The 16679-nt window shown below is 40.3% G+C and overlaps 1 long non-coding RNA gene across 1 annotated transcript; it reads left to right on the top strand.

The window, feature by feature from the left end:
* Positions 1-12823: 12823 nt before the first annotated feature.
* LOC142072957 (uncharacterized) lies at positions 12824-14310 on the top strand. The gene is made up of 2 exons (XR_012669583.1): positions 12824-12887; positions 13116-14310. It is a non-coding gene; the product is annotated as an uncharacterized LOC142072957 (long non-coding RNA).
* Positions 14311-16679: the final 2369 nt, after the last annotated feature.

Raw genomic sequence — 16679 nt, 5'->3', positions numbered from 1 at the left:
TGCCCAAGTGATCAATTTTGCTGGTGTTGGGTTACAAATCACTTTTGTATTCAAAGTGAGGGTAATGAAATGTTGTTATCCCTCTTGTATGAGTAAAGAGCAGCAGAACTGTGCTTAGCCTTTCCTGATTGAGGGAGTCACCCTCAACTGAAATGCACTCGCTGATAGGGGGTTCAGATGCCAGATCCCATTGGAGAGAGAGCGGGTGGGGACAGGTGTTTTGCCTAAGCGTCACAAGTACTATTTGACCTGTCCCTTTCCATTGTTTAAAGATAGAGCTGATTAGGCTCCACAGAGATTTTTGTTTTGTTAAATGACCACTAGAGCAAAAATCATTGATAATCAGATCTAAGTGCTTAGACCTGCTGTGGAACAGTGTTTCTGTAGAAGGGACTGCCCAGCCTGCACGAGCAATGATTTTCCGCAGTGAAAGCTGGGTGGAACCTCAAGAGACTAACTCACAGAGGTCACAGTGGCTGGCGGCAGCAGGTGACAGTGCAGGGCCATTGGCAACACAGCAGTGGAATGAACAGTGGCACAACAAACAGTGGCCAGAGCGAGTGGGAGCGGCTGGAGGAAAGAGCAAGGTGCTTTCTTCTCTCCACCCTCCACCCCCCGCGGGGAGGAGAACTGACGTGAAAGCACCTCTGAGTTTACGCTGGCCAAGGACAATGGTGAGTGGGGTACAGGGGAAAAGTGAGGGGCACATTAAAGAAACATTTGTGGCATTGGCCACTGTCAGAAGACAGGATACTGGGCAAGATGGACCTTTGGTCTGACCCAATATGGCAGCCCAATAAACAAATAAGAACATAAGAATGATGTTTTAGTGACTTTGCTCCAGAATGCTAGATTTGTGACTGGGAAACTTATATGTTTCCTAGTAGGCCAAGATTTTTAAAATGCATTATTTGCCAAGGTCATTATCCTCACATCATTGCTATTTTGAGAGGTCATTATCTTCGGGAGTTTCTGAACTAAACACTTTTATTATTATAATTAATTTTTACATAAGAATGGCCATACTGGGTCAGACCAATGGTCCATCTAGCCCAGTATCCTGTCTTCCGACAGTGGCCAATGTCAGGTGCTTCAGAGGGAATGAACAGAACATGCAAACATCATGTGATCCATCCCCTGTCATCCAGTCCCATTCTGGCGAACAGAGGCTAGGGACACTCAGAGCATGGTGTTGCATCCCTACCCATCCTGGCTAATAGACACTGATGGAGCTATCCTCCTGGAACTTATCTAGTTCTTTTTTTAAACCCTGTTATAGTTTTGGCCTTCACAACATCCCTTGGCAAAGAGTTCCGTGGTTTGACTATGCGTTGTGTAAAGAAGTATTTCCTTTTGTTTTTTTTTTAAACTTGCTGCCTATTAATTTTATTTGGTGACTCCTAGTTCTTGTGTTATGTGAAGGATTAAATAACATTTCTTTATTCACTTTCTTCACACCAGTCAAGATTTTATAGACCTCTATCATATCCCCACTTTGTTGTCTCTTTTCCAAGCTGAAAAGTCCCAGTCATTTTAATCTCTCCTCCTGTTTCATACCACTAATCATTTTAGTTGCCCTTCTCTGTACCTTTTCCAATTCCAGTATATCTTTTTGGGGATGGGGTGACCAGATCTGCACACAGTATTCAAGATGTGAGTGTACCATCAATTTATATAGTGGCTTTCTGATAATTTCGGTCTTGTTATCTATCCCTTTCCTAATGGTTCTTAACATTCAGTTAACTTTTTTGACTACCACTGTACATTGAGTGGATGTTTCCAGAGAACCATCCACAATAACTCCAAGATCTGTTTCTTGAGTAGTAACAGCTAACTTAGACCACAACATTTTGTATGTATATTTGAGATTGTGTGTTCCAATGTGCATTACTTTTCATTTATCAACACTGAATTTCATCTGCCATTTTGTTGCCCAGTCACCCAGTTTTGTGAGAGCCCTTTGTAAATCTTTGCAGTCTGCTTTGGATTTAACTATCTTGAGTAGTTTTGTATCATCTGCAAATTTTGCCTCCTCACTGTTTACCCATTTTTCCAGATCATTTATGAATATGTTGAACAGTATTGGTCCCAGTACAGACCCCTGAGGGACACCACTATTTCTCTCTCTCCATTCTGAGAACTGATAATTTATTCCTACCCTTTGTTTTCCATCTTTTAACCAGTTACTGATCCATGGGATAAGAGGGAAGGTCCTCTCATGACTGCTTACTTTTCAAAAGTCAATTTAAATTAAATACATTTTTAATTTTTCTATACTTTTTTTAGAAATCTAGAACTGTTATGTGTTTTGGTGTAATTTGTATAATCCTTATGTTAAATTTGCATTATCCTAACAAAACATTTAATGTATTCATATATCTTTTATATGTTGCAGGCCAAAGTGAAAACAAAAAGACAAAAAACAATGCAAAAATTTTTCTACTCATATGTCACAAAAACCAACCAAGGTAAAGAACACACCAAGAACATATCAACGTCATCTGAACATCCAAGTGATGTATCTACAGCCGACCAGCTTGAAGCACAAATTCATCTATCTACTGAAGAAACAGTGTCTCCAAATCCTAAAGGCAGTTCCTGATGTTTATCGGTCAAAGTTTTCCCATTTATTGAAGTCACAAAAGATGGCTACTGGTACACCTCTTGCAAAAAAGCTTACGAAAGCTTCCCAATTTATAAGTGGTAAAAGTGGAGGAGTTTGGTTTGCCAGACTGATCAGCAAAGCCAATGCTGACAAACTATGTGAAAAGGCTGCAAAACACCAAGGCTCTGGACTGCATCAACATGCAGGAATGAGGTTGTTAAGAATGCTGGAGACACAACACAGTTCCTGAGAACAAACATGGCTGTGGCATTATACTTTCTATTTAAGCAAGATATACCACACACTGCAAACTGGAGGCCAATGTTAAGTGCATTGTCACTTGTTCATCCTGAAGTTGGACACTGGTTCCAAACAACTGACTGGCTAGAAGCATGCCGTGCAACAGTGAAAGACTCAGCAGTTGAAAAAGTGAAGAACTCTCTCACCACATTCAAAAAATTTGCATACATGGCTGATGAATGCACCAATGCAATGCAAATGGGTGTCAAGTATTAAGTCATTGCGTACGTTATCTTGATGTCAGTGGTAGGTCAGTAGATGCATTTCTAGATGTTCAAGTCAGAGAAGACACATCAGCTGCATCTGTGACAACCCACATCTAAGAAGACTTAAATGCTTGTAAATTGGACCCCAAACAGATAGCTGCTTGTGCATTTGATGGAGCTGCAAACTTCTCTGGAAGACATGGTGGAGTACAAGCTTTGCTCAGATAAAAGTATAACCCTAATCTCTCCTATACACACTGCAGAGGCCATCTAACCCAACTAGCAGTAGTAAGAGCTGCAGACTCTTCAAAAGACATTTAAAAAGCCATACATTTAATGTCTTCATTATGGGGTTTTTTTCCAGCAGGAGTCCAAAAAGACTGAACGTCTTGGAAAAATAGAAGATACACTGGGACTGAAGTTCAAATTAGTCCAACCTGGGAAAACCCACTGGCTTTCTCATGAGCAATCCTTGGTTGTTGTCTTAAAATTACTGCAACTGTTATTACTGGCTTTGAAAAGTATCTACCAAACTGAGATGGATCTAAGTTCTGAGGCTGGTGGACTACTTTTGCTACTTCATTCAGAGAAGACCATTTCCATTCTGTCTCTTGTAAGTCTACTGTTGAAACTAACTGGGTCATTAAACAATACCATCCAGGCATCTGCTACAACAGTAGTAGATCTTTGTCCAGCAATAAAAGCTACAGTTGAATCAGAGATGTCCATTGGAAACATAATGAAAGAAGCAAAGACTTCAGTCCAGAAGTTGACTAATGATGGCATTTATATTGAATCCTTAAGTGAAGAGGACAAGAAATGTTTGTTAAGACAGCTGAGAAAGTACACAAACTTGATTCTTACAAATGTACAACAGCAACTTCTGGATTCTACTCAACCTCTATATAGCTTTTACAGAACCCTGTCCTATAAAAACACCAACAGTTAAGTGGAGTGCAATGGGGCTGCCATGTGATCAAGACAGAATAGAGAATTTGAACACAGAGTGGAATATCATATGATGAATGAATGAAGATTTGACTTCAACTTCTTTTATATCATCACTAGTGGCTCGACCTGATCTTTGTGCTATGTTTCCTGGGATGAAAGAAGTAGAAATTCATCTCTTGCTACTCCTAGTCACAACAGCTACAGTTGAGCATTCTTTTTTTGTCATTGACTATAATTTTGTGTTCTGAAATAAGTCGCCTTCTGCCTGATCATGTGAATGAACTAATGAGCATATCAATTGAAGGAATGGAAGCACTGGACACGAGAAGCCACCGAAGATGAACGCAGTGCATTCAAGAAGTTTATTAACAGAGTTGTGCAAAATTGTAACAAGAAACCAAGAAGGATGTAGATGTAGTGCGTTACAGAAGGCTTGAGTAGCCAACTTTAATTTGTGTGATGATTTAAAGACATGAGTTAAAGCTAATAAAATGGTCATGAAACATTTTTCAGTTTTTACTATGGTGCCATAAAGCCCACTTTCACCCTTACAGTCTCACCCCACATCGGCCCTCACGCCCCCCCCCCCCATTTCAATTCCCAGGAAAAACACTGCATGGACAGCATATGAGCCTTGTTATGTGTGGCTTGTTCATAGGAGGAACAAGTGGAATTAGAGGAAGGATGGCCAGTGGTTAGGGTGCTAGCCTGGGACTTGGGACACCCACATAAAATGCCCAGGTCCACCACAGACATTCTCTATGACTTTAGGCAAGTCATTTAGTCTCTCTAGTCCAGATCCTCAAAGGTATTTAGGCACCTAACTCCCACTGATTAGGTACCTAAATACCTTTGAGGATCTGGGCCTCAGTCTCCCATCTGTAAAAGGGGACAATAGTACTGCTCTACCTCTCAGGGGTATTATGAAGATAAATGCATTAAAGATTGTGAGGTGCTCAGATATTACAGTAATGTGTCACACTTATATAAAAGACAGACACAGTAGATTCTCTTTTAGCAGCCTTCTTTCAAAAGACTACTGATCGCTGTTGCCCACATAAACAAACCTGTAGAGAAGGGGAAAACAAACTACTGCAGACTCTGTAGAGGTGTCCGTCCCTACTTCTAGAGCAGGATCCTCAGGGAGTCCTTTTGGGAAAAGGAAGGAGCATGTTGTGATCTGGCACGTCTCCATTCTGCAGCTTTGACTCTCCCCCACCAAGAATTCAAGGACACATGATTTCCTCGACTGACAGGAGCACAACAGTTTCTCTTTCATCCTCTCAGGTATGAAAATTCAATAGCTGCAATATGTTATTAAAACACCAAGGTGGTCTGGCTGTGCAGGACAGGCTTTTGAAAAATCAAATGCTTTATTCTGAAATAAGGTCAGAAAATCCTCCAAAAGACCATGTAAATTGCAGCAACTTGAAAGCGAAGGCCTGTATTAGCTTTATATGATGGCAAATAAAGACTACTTTGAAGGGATGACACTTTTCATGCACCTTTAATTTGAGAAAATTATAGAATTAAAAGAAGAAGAAAGTCAGAGAGAAATAACAATCCATCAGTCAAAAATTAAGAGTATTGTCAAACCTGCCATTGAGATTTACTGATAAATTGAACATCTCAGATTTGCTTTTAGGTAAGATAGATATAAAGAAGGCATTATTACAGAAGCATCTGCATTGTATCATCCAAATTACCCAGAGTAAAATCAGTATAAAATCCAAATTAGTCAAGCCAGAAAAAGAACTTTAACAATAGAGCCTACTCCTAATGAGCTTCTGAAATACGCACATGCAGCCAGAGAAAAAAGAAACAGAGAGTATTCATAACAACCTTCTTGAAATGCAGGTCTGCAGAAAGGGGTACAGAGCTGAGGTTTGCAGCACACAACTATCTGTCCTTTTATTTCAGAGACCAAAGAGAGGATTGTTTTGTTTGGAAGTATGTCTTTGTGATGGAGCACAATATATACTTGGTAATAGTAATGAGAAGATATCCCAATTAAAATTCAATTTCTAATTCTCACGCCTGGAGCAGGAGTGCCCCAGAAACAGGGGCTACTCCACTGCAGCTCTATAGCCCACTGGGAGGACCCCTACCCATCCAAGCACCTACAGAATTCCTAGCATACAACCCAGCCACTTCAGCTGGCTGGGTTCGAGGATTTGAACTACAACATGTAGTATGTAGTAGGCACACAGGAATCTCCATATCAGGTAACTTCCAGGGTGAAAGAAAATCAAAATAAAAGGGGGAGTTTACCAATTTTGGTGGCTGTCATCATGGCTCTTGAAGTCGTGTGGTGCAGCAACAGTGCACCGTCACTTTACAACAGAAAGTATCAATAAAGGACAAAAGAAGAAAAGTATCTGAAGGAGTTCATGTCCCCATGCAGATTTATGTACGATAGTAGTGTGTCTGTGTGTGCATGCACACATGCCTACCTGGGTAGGGTCACATCCCTGACCACACCCTTTCCTATAAAAGCATCAATTAGGTGTGACCAGAATAGATAGTCTATAGTGACAGGAAATAAAATAGATATAGTGATTCGGGGAAGGTCCTTCCTCAGAAATTTGTGAAATATCCAATGAAATGTCCTGTATTTTAGATTTTAAAACATTTCAAAATGAAAATGCTATGCAAAATCTCTATGTATTACGTATCATACTGGTTCTGCCTGCTGGTGTCTTTTCTCCATTGGAGAGAGGATGCTGGTAGTGGCAGGTTTCCTTCTTCTCTCTCCTTTGTGGTGGACAGCTATTCCTGTGGAGGTGCGTAGGGACTGCAGATCATGCTGCTCCACCTACTGGCAGGCCCAGAAACTTTGTAACCTGGCATCAGCCTCTCCCCCCCCCCCCTCACAGGAGGAGATCAGCTCCCCCACGTTAGGCAGAGGAGGAGAAGGGAGATGTCTCCTACTGTTCCCTCCTACGTTCTATTCTATTCAGGTTCATATACTGCTCTCATCACTGTGGTACCTTTTTAACCCCTGATACTGATCCATTATCTACTTTTGGCAATACCTGGTGCTTCATGAGATGGTGAAAACCTCTCCAATACACCTAGCCAACTGTGCATTGCTGCACATGAGAATGAATTTCTCCCTAACCATTGCAGTGGCCAGGGTATGCCCTGAAGTAATGTCATTCTGCCTAGTGCAAACCGAGAAAGCTAAGGTAATGAAAGCACTATCCTGACCTGCAATTGTAAGCACAGCCTAATAATCTAAATAAATCCAAATAGATTTATGACCACAGAAAATTTAATCACCAAATCACAATTAGAGAGTATGCAGAGTGAGATTTGGGATTGAGGGCTCTTAACTAACTGTCTAGTGAACTGTAACAAAACAAAATTGCAAAAAGAAGCCTGCGCTGTGGTTGCTGATCTATGCCCTACCTGTGGTTATAATTCCAGCACTGTTATTCCATTCAGTTTCCACAGGCACAGTGCTTACTTTCTACAGGACTCCTCTTAGGAGAGCCAGCATTTAGATTTCATTGCAAGGCGTGTCGTGTAAGGGAGATTTGATAAAAGACTTCAATAGAACTAAAATCTGAATACAGTAATCTCACCAAGAGAGCATTACATAGCGGAGAGCTTCATAATAAAATAACTGTGAACATATTCCAAAAATGGAAACACAACGGCAAAGAAAAATATTTAAATATTTAAAAAATAAAGGTTCACATTTTCTAAAGCTCATGTGCCCAGCTGGCAAGTGTTTAATCCCAATGTGCATATACAAATCAGACTCACATACAGTGGGGATTGTAAGTGTTGGTAAGTGCTCAATTAACACATTTTCTGATCCTTATTACCATGCACATATTCAGCAACAATAACAAACCTGCAATTATGATTCATATCATTATGAATTCTCAGTTAAACTACCTCAGCTGGGGGTTTCCCTGTCTCTGCCCACATGGAAGCTCATCTTAGTCAGCAGTAAATGCTTGCTTCCTCCTGTACTAAATAGCTCTACTTTTTATGAGAGGTTGTAAAAACAAACCCTAATTAACACAGCCTGAGAATATGCCCCTTCCCCTGGCCCTACAATGAGAAGGGGGAGAAAATGAGGACACTGGAAGAAGTAAACAGAGCAACTGGCAAAGGAATGCAAGATAAAGCTCTGAGGACAAATTAGCAACAGGCCAGCGGCAGCAGCGGTACAATGTGAGAGCACTGGAAACATAAACACAACACTAGAATAGTTCTGTAATATTTATATATCATTACATAAAAAACTACTTTAAAAGAATGTTACAGTTGCAAAGTTCAGCACTCCAAAGTTAAGGAATGCTAGAGATAAGGTTGCCTGTGCAAATTCAGTCCCTTTGTGCATATGCATTATGACACAGTCTTTAACTATAGGATCACACACTTTTTTTTTTCCACTGTCTCTCCAAACTTGACCTCTTCTGTCCTTGGCCCTTCCAGCCTATCCATTTTCCTGCCTGTCTTCCCCCAAGCCTCTCTCAGCTCCTTGCCACAGATTGTCATAGCGCTCTCCACCCCTCCACTGGCTCTTTGCCCCAGTCACCCTATGGCCACCTCATCTTCACAGATCCACATCCCAGTTCCAGTCCCCCTACCCCTTCAGCCACTTGTCCCAGTCCCCACTCCAGACTCTGAGTCTTCCTCATGTACCCCAGGCCTGGCTCCTCACTGTCACAGTTTGGGGTAACTACACCTTCAGCAACCGTGATGATCTGCACAAGGAATGCCCTCTCAGGCCTTCAGCCATCACCTCTCTGGGCAGGGTCCTGTATCTGTCTTCCTTTCAGATTTAAGCTTGCAGCCCTCTTGCACTTCAGTGGGTTTATCCCAGCAGATCTGACAACAGTCCAGGCCTAGATCCATCCTCTTTGGAGCCCCCATTCAGATAGTTGAAAGCAGCTATCAAATCCCCTCTCATTCTTCTCTTCTGCAGATTAAATAGAATCATAGAATCATAGAATATAAGGGTTGGAAGGGACCCCAGAAGGTCATCTAGTCCAACCCCCTGCTCGAAGCAGGACCAATTCCCAGTTAAATCATCCCAGCCAGGGCTTTGTCAAGCCTGACCTTAAAAACCTCTAAGGAAGGAGATTCTACCACCTCCCTAGGTAATGCATTCCAGTGTTTCACCACCCACTTAGTGAAAAAGTTTTTCCTAATATATATATATAATAATCCCAGTTCCCTCCGCCTCTCCTCATAAATCATGTGCTCCAGCTCCCTAATCATTTTTGTTGCACTCTGCTGGACTCTTTCCAATCTTCCACATCCTTCTTGTAGTGTGGGGCCCAAAACTGGACACAGTATTCCAGATGAGGCCTCACCAATGCTGAATAGAGGGGAATGATCACGTCTCTCGATCTGCTGGCAATGTGAAAAGGTGTCAGTGATGCGGCCCTCGGCCAATGTACTAGTCCTCATGTGGCCCTCATGGTGATTTGAGTTTGAGATCCCTGCTCTAGCCCATGGGCTGAAATAGGTATCCCAACCCTTCTACTCTACTTTTGTTGTGTGGAAGATTCACTGGATTCATATAAAGCAGATCCCATGGTCCCTCCCCCCTGGTCTGCCCCAGACACATTTCACATTGACCTATGCAGGGGGGCTGACATGGACAACCCTTCCTGCACAGAGGAAGGTCCTCTTCCTGATTGAACTGGCATATTCACTCTCCACCATCCAAGCAAGGGGCTTCATGGGTGTGGCACGCTTGCGCTGACCCTCCATGTCAGAGTAATACTACGTGGAATTATGATGACCAATATTAAGCTTTACATTTTAATCCCAGTCCTCGTCAAATGGGTCACTAAAATAAAAAAATAACACTTTTAACAATAATTTAGCACTTTACAACTCCCCTTTCAGATAAATGGGTATTATTATTATTCTCATATTACGGATGGAGAATCTGAGGCCCAGAGAAGTTGATGATGCAAATCAGTAAGATTTCTAAAGGACATAAACCCAGATTCTCAAAGATATTTAAGTGCCTAACTCCCACTGAGGTGGGCCATAGTGACTATTAATTCATTATTTTAACTCCCGCTGGAGCCTGGTCTTGCATACTTGTGTATCCAAAACTTCCAATTAACTCAGGTGAGATTTAGATTATTATTATTTATTTGTACTGCAGTATCTCCTAAAGGCCTCAACCCCATTGTGCTAGGCACTATACAAACACACAATGCATGATTAAAGCAGGGTTGGGTTCATGATGAGCAACAATTTTGCAACATAACAGAACATATAAGATGCCTGTTTTCCACTGATGCATAGGAAATGCATAAGACAAAATTTCATTAATAGGAGTCATCTACAGTAGACTCATGCATCAACAGAAAAACAGACAGTTTTGACTTCTTCATGCTATCAAGTATGAAAATGAACTATCAGGAATTGAGGGGGAAAAAACAAACCCAGCTCTGAGATCTCTGAAATGTAAAATAATTAACATTGACTATATGTTACTTGTGTGTGCACATGGCATTCTGGAAATATGATGTAAATTAATCTCCGAATGCTTTACTAACCACTTTGTATTGTGTTTTCTATTTCTTTACTAGGTACTGAGACTTGACACTTTACCACATCTCTCTGTATGATTGCAAAAAACAAAAATTAAGTCCTGTAATTCAAACTGAAAGTTTAAAAAATATATAAAAAATAGAAAGATTTGATTAGTTTGCAGAATCTGCAGTTCAAGTTTATGTGATCCTTCTTACTGACACACAGAATTATGGAAAAGATAGTGTCTACAAGACTATAAATCAGATATCTGCAAATCCCAAACTCATGCTCTGATGCAAAATGGAAGATTTAAACATGCAGTAAAACCAGGCGAGACATATTGATCAAAGAACACTCTGCAACATCCATCACACAGTATAAAACAGGAGGAAATAACAATTCCACGTGAACACAAACATTTTGGTGATTTAACGGATTCACAAAAAAATTGTTCCAGGGAATATCCCAAATAAAGACTTAAATCTGGGTACAAGTATGTTCTTAGCACATTTTGATTAATAAACATCACCATTTCTGACAAACTCTTACTTGCATGAGTAGTAGCCTCACTGGTTTCACTAATGTTATTCACACGAAGAAAGGTTTGCAAGATTAAGTCCTTTGGTATCCACAGCAACATCAAAAGAAAACTGTATTCTTCACTCATGAGGAATGGGGGAATCTTCTTTCAAAACACTGACATAAATATCACAATAAGTCTCTAAAATCATTGTTTAAAAAACTCTTTTAATACATGTATTGTCTGTTCATCCCTGAGTTACTGCCCTTACATGTTGTAAATCAGCCATTTCAGAAACTGAAGAAAAAATGAATTAAATTCTACTCAGTAGACAATGTATTGACTAAAATTTTATTTAAATTTCAGTCACTAACTATACACACAGAAAGAAAATCACAAGTGCATCATTAGCTGACTAAGACAAGGCTTGAAACGTATTACAGTTACACCATTCACAATACTGCACTTAAAAATCTCTCAGCCTTCTTCTAATAGACCAAAAAAAATTGATCATACACCCAGTCAGTTCAATGGGAGTTTCAAAGGCAACCTCAATGGCAGCAGAGTAGGGGCCAGGAATATTGAAAGCATTATAATTCTGCATTAAAAATGTCCATAGGATTAAATTCCCAAGCAATTCCTTAGTGCAGGAGGAGGCTTGTGTATAAAATATAAAGGGGAAAATTTCAATTGTAGTTTTCCTGATGGGTTTTTTTGTTTGGTTGGTTATACCAAGTTAGTTTTTGCATCTTTTTTGCATCTACAACAGCAAAACAAAACATTTATGCTATATGAGGGCAATATTTCTTTAATACCAAAACTTGTGATTCAATAACCTAAAAAAGTAATGAAATCTAAAAAAAGGCCATTTCAAGCCATTACATTTTCAGAAAAACTCTCCACCAACTCCAGTGGGGTTCTGCTTATCACTTGATGGCACACTATTTCCCATGACTTCTTTTTAACATGAAATTACCAATCATTGAAAAATATCACACTTACAGGCAGACAGGATCTCTTAACCTGACAGGGTGATTTCTGTTGTTGTGGTTTGAGTTCTGTATAAATAATGGCTGGTGAATTTTTCTGTTTAAAGAAGGTTACGCATGAGGTCAGTCTCAGAAGATGATCAAAACAAGCAACCTTATTTATGATGCATAAGTAGCATGAGCCAGTGATATAAGCACAGGCTTAGACACTCCTGAGTTCTAATTTTGGTCCTTGATGCTAACTTTCTTTAACCCCAGAGGTTAGCCTCTCTCACCTCTCTGCCTAAGTTTCCCAGCCTGTAAAATGGAGATAAAAAAAATTTCATATACCTAACAGGTTTCGTATGAAGATTAACTAGTTAGTGTTCTAACACTACAGTACATATTGTTATTAAGTGAAGGGTGAATTTGTTAAAACAAGATGTCACTCTTAATTTTTGTCTCATTAAGAACAGCTACTTCTGACCATCTATCTAATGGCTGTTTCACAGCCTTTTTGGAAGGAGTTAATGGCATAATACTGGAAAGAATTAACAAACAAAATATCCCCAGTTAGTAATTGGCATGTGTCATAAATATAAAGGGAAGGGTAAACACCTTTAAAATCCCTCCTGGCCAGAGGAAAAGCCCTTTCACCTGTAAAGGGTTAAGAAGCTAGGATAACCTCGCTGGCACCTGTCCAAAATGACCAATGAGGAGACAAGATACTTTCAAAAGCTGGGGGGGGAAACAAAGGCTCTCTCTGTCTGTGTGATGCTTTTGCTGGGGACAGAACAGGAATGGAGTCTTAGAACTTAGTAAGTAATCCAGCTAGATATGCATTAGATTCTGTTTTCTTTAAATGGCTGAGAAAATAAGCTATGCTGAAGGAAATGTAGAGTCCTGGTTTTGTGTCTTTTTGTAACTTAAGGTTTTGCCTAGAGGGATTCTCTATGTTTTGAATCTAATTACCCTGTAAGGTATTTACCATCCTGATTTTACAGAGGTGATTCTTTTACTTTTTCTTCTATTAAAATCCTTCTTAGGCTTGGCCAGTTATTACAGACATTTGTACTGCAATACAGCCAAATCGCCGCCCCACTGACAGACCTAACTAAAAAGAAACAGCCAAATGCCGTTCAGTGGACCGAAGAGTGTCAGAAGGCCTTTAACCAGCTTAAAGCGACACTCATGTCTGACCCTGTACTAAAGGCCCCAGACGTTGACAAACCATCCTTAGTAACCACAGATGTGTCCGAGCGTGGTGTGGGAGCAGTTTTAATGCAGGAAGGACCGGATCAAGAATTCCACTCTGTAGTGTTTCTCAGCAAGAAGCTGTCTGAGAGGGAAAGCAACTGGTCAGTCAGTGAAAAAGAATGTTATGCCATTGTCTAAGCTCTGGAAAAGCTACGCCCATATGTTTGGGGACGGCGTTTCCACCTGCAAACCGACCATGCTGTGCTACAGTGGTTTCATACCGCCATGGGAAATAATAAAAACCTTATTCGGTGGAGTTTAGCTCTACAAGATTTTGATTTCGACATCGAACACATCTCAGGAGCTTCTAACAAAGTGGCTGATGCACTCTCCCGTGAAAGTTTCCCAGATTCAACTGGTTAAAATCATCCTTGAGATGTGGAAAATATTGTTAGTCTTCATACAGTTGGTAGTATATTTAGAGGTGTATGTGTCTTATTAACTCTGTTTTCTCCTAGAACTCCAGGAAGAAATCACAGCCAGCGTTTCACCCTATCTGTGATTTGGGGGGCATGTCATAAATATAAAGGGAAGGGTAAACACCTTTAAAATCCCTCCTGGCCAGAGGAAAAACCCTTTCACCTGTAAAGGGTTAAGAAGCTAGGATAACCTCACTGGCACCTGCCCAAAATGACCAATGAGGAGACAAGTTACTTTCAAAAGCTGGAGGGGGGGAGAAACAAAGGCTCTCTCTGTCTGTGTGATGCTTTTGCTGGGGACAGAACAGGAATGGAGTCTTAGAACTTAGTAAGTAATCTAGCTAGATATGCATTAGATTCTGTTTTCTTTAAATGGCTGAGAAAATAAGCTGTGCTGAATGGAATGTAGATTCCTGTTTGTGTCTTTTTGTACCTTAAGGTTTTGCCTAGAGGGATTCTCTGTTTTGAATCTAATTACCCTGTAAGGTATTTACCATCCTGACTTTACAGAGGTGATTCTTTGTTACTTTTTACTTCTATTAAAATTCTTCTTTTAAGAACCTAATTGCTTTTTTCATTATTCTTAAGATCCAAGGGTTTGGGCCTGTGCTCATGTATGCAAATTAGTGAGGATTTTTGTCAAGCCTTCCCCATGAAAGGGGGTGTAGGGTTTGGGGAGGATTTTGGGGGGAAAGACATTTCCAAGCGGGCTCTTTCCCGGTTATATATCTGTTAGACGCTTGGTGGTGGCAGCAATAAAGTTGGAGGGGAAAAAGGAAAATAGCTTGTACCCTGGGGAAGTTTTAACCTAAGCTGGTAAAAATAAGCTTAGGAGGTTTTCATGCAGGTCCCCACATCTGTACCCTAGAGTTCAGAGTGGGGAAGGAACCTTGAGAGCATGCTTATTGACAGCCTCAGCAAAGATGCCAAAGAATGAACAGGCAAGGAAAATAAACTAATCTCTATTCCCTAGACGTGGTTCCACCATGTCAGGGTTGAGGCACATTGGTGGAGTCATCATGTGGGGGAAGCTTGCTCTGCCACAACACATAGGATTTCTGAGCCTGGTTCCGATCTCATTTATCCTAGGGTAAACCAACAATGTCAATGTCGTTACAACAGAATGAAAACAGTCTTGTGATCAGAATCAGGCTTTCAGTTTCCAGTGTTGTAATGTTATCAACACTTGATTCACTTTAAAAGGTGAAAATAGCCACTAATATTGGCAATGTTGTTCTGGGTCTCCAGCTTGCAACGTTTACACATTAATAACATCTTTGTTTTCAATATGTGACAAGACATCAAATGAAATGCCTACAATCCCACTGGTATAAGCAACATTTTCACTATGTCTGTGAAAATCTCTTCCTAAAAAAACTCTCCAGGGTTCCTATTATGGACTCTGTCTTGGATCACCAGAAGCTGCAGCTAGTCCTGGTAATACTGTATCCTGGAAGACTAATACATGCTGGCACTCTTAAAGACAAATACTGAATCCTGTTAAATTCTGATGATAACCAGCAGAAATTTGTTTATAAGATAACACTGTGGGAAGCAGTGGCAAAAAGAATACTGAGCAGTTCTAATTAAAAAGCCCTAGCAACCTGAGCAAACTGGTATTGTATGTGTGTACTAGTGATACATGTAGTGTTACCCTTCTTCTGTAAAAGTTTACTGTAATTCACATTAACTAACATTGTATAAAACATTTTAGATCTGCATTTAATCTTTTTTCTTCTGCTATTAAATCTTATTTTCTCCTATGCAGAAATACACAATGATTTTTCCAACCTATTATTTCGTAAGCGCTACCATCTCATAATAAGTTAATATGTTCAGTCACTCATGGAAAAATACAAGCAGGTAAATGAAAAAATTAAAAGATAGATTTTATAAAAATCAGCACATTTTGAACCCAGGGAGTTAGATAATTAACTTTCTGAACCAATTACTATTGTTCTTTTAATATCATGGAAAGTACAAGAAGTTTGCAAAAATATATGATCATTAAATTGAAAAACAAAACAAAAACCTGAAACCTAAACTACTCCTCCCTGAAACAATCAAGCAGAGGTGAGGTGGCGAGGGGGAGGTCACATGCTTGCCCAGATTTCTGCCAGGGTTATTTTTTCTTTTCCCCCCCCAAGGGGAGTGGGTTCAGAATTGAGCCCTCCCCCATCAACAGTTACCTGTGGCCTCTGCAATCATGTCAGTTACCACAGGCAAATCTCATTTCAATCACTAGTAAAATAATGACAGGTTTCAGAGTAACAGCCGTGTTAGTCTGTATTCGCCAAAAGAAAAGGAGTCCTTGTGGCACCTTAGACTAACAAATTTATTTGAGCATAAGCTTTCGTGAGCTACAGCTCACTTCGTCGGATGCATTCAGTGGAAAATACAGTGGGGAGATTTATATACACAGAGAACATGAAACAATGGGTGTTACCCTACATATTGTAACCAGAGTGATCACTTAAGGTGAGCTATTACCAGCAGGAGAGTGGGGGGGAGGGGGAACTTTTGTAGTGATAATCAAGGTGGGCGGTTTCCAGCAGTTGACAAGAACATCTGAGGAAGGGGGGGGGGGAGGGAGATGAACAGAGGGAAATAGTTTTACTTTGTGTAATGACCCATCCACTCCCAGTCTCTATTCAAGCCTAAGTTAATTGTATCCACTTTGCAAATTAATTCCAATTCAGCAGTCTCTCCTTGGAGTCTGTTTTTGAAGTTTTTTTGTTGAAGTATTGCCACTTTTAGGTCTGTAATCGAGTGACCAAGGAGGTTGAAGTGTTCTCCAACTGGTTTTTGAATGTTATAATTCTTGACATCTGATTTGTGTCCATTTATTCTTTTACGTAGAGACTGTCCAGTTTGACCAATGTACATGGCAGAGGGGCATTGCTGGCACATGATGACATATATCACATTGGTAGA

This window comes from Caretta caretta, chromosome 8, assembly GCF_965140235.1.
Source record: "Caretta caretta isolate rCarCar2 chromosome 8, rCarCar1.hap1, whole genome shotgun sequence".
NCBI classification, from domain to species: domain Eukaryota; kingdom Metazoa; phylum Chordata; order Testudines; family Cheloniidae; genus Caretta; species Caretta caretta.
The sequence above is the reverse complement of the archived record's forward strand: the minus strand, read 5'-3'. Positions and strand labels throughout refer to the sequence as shown.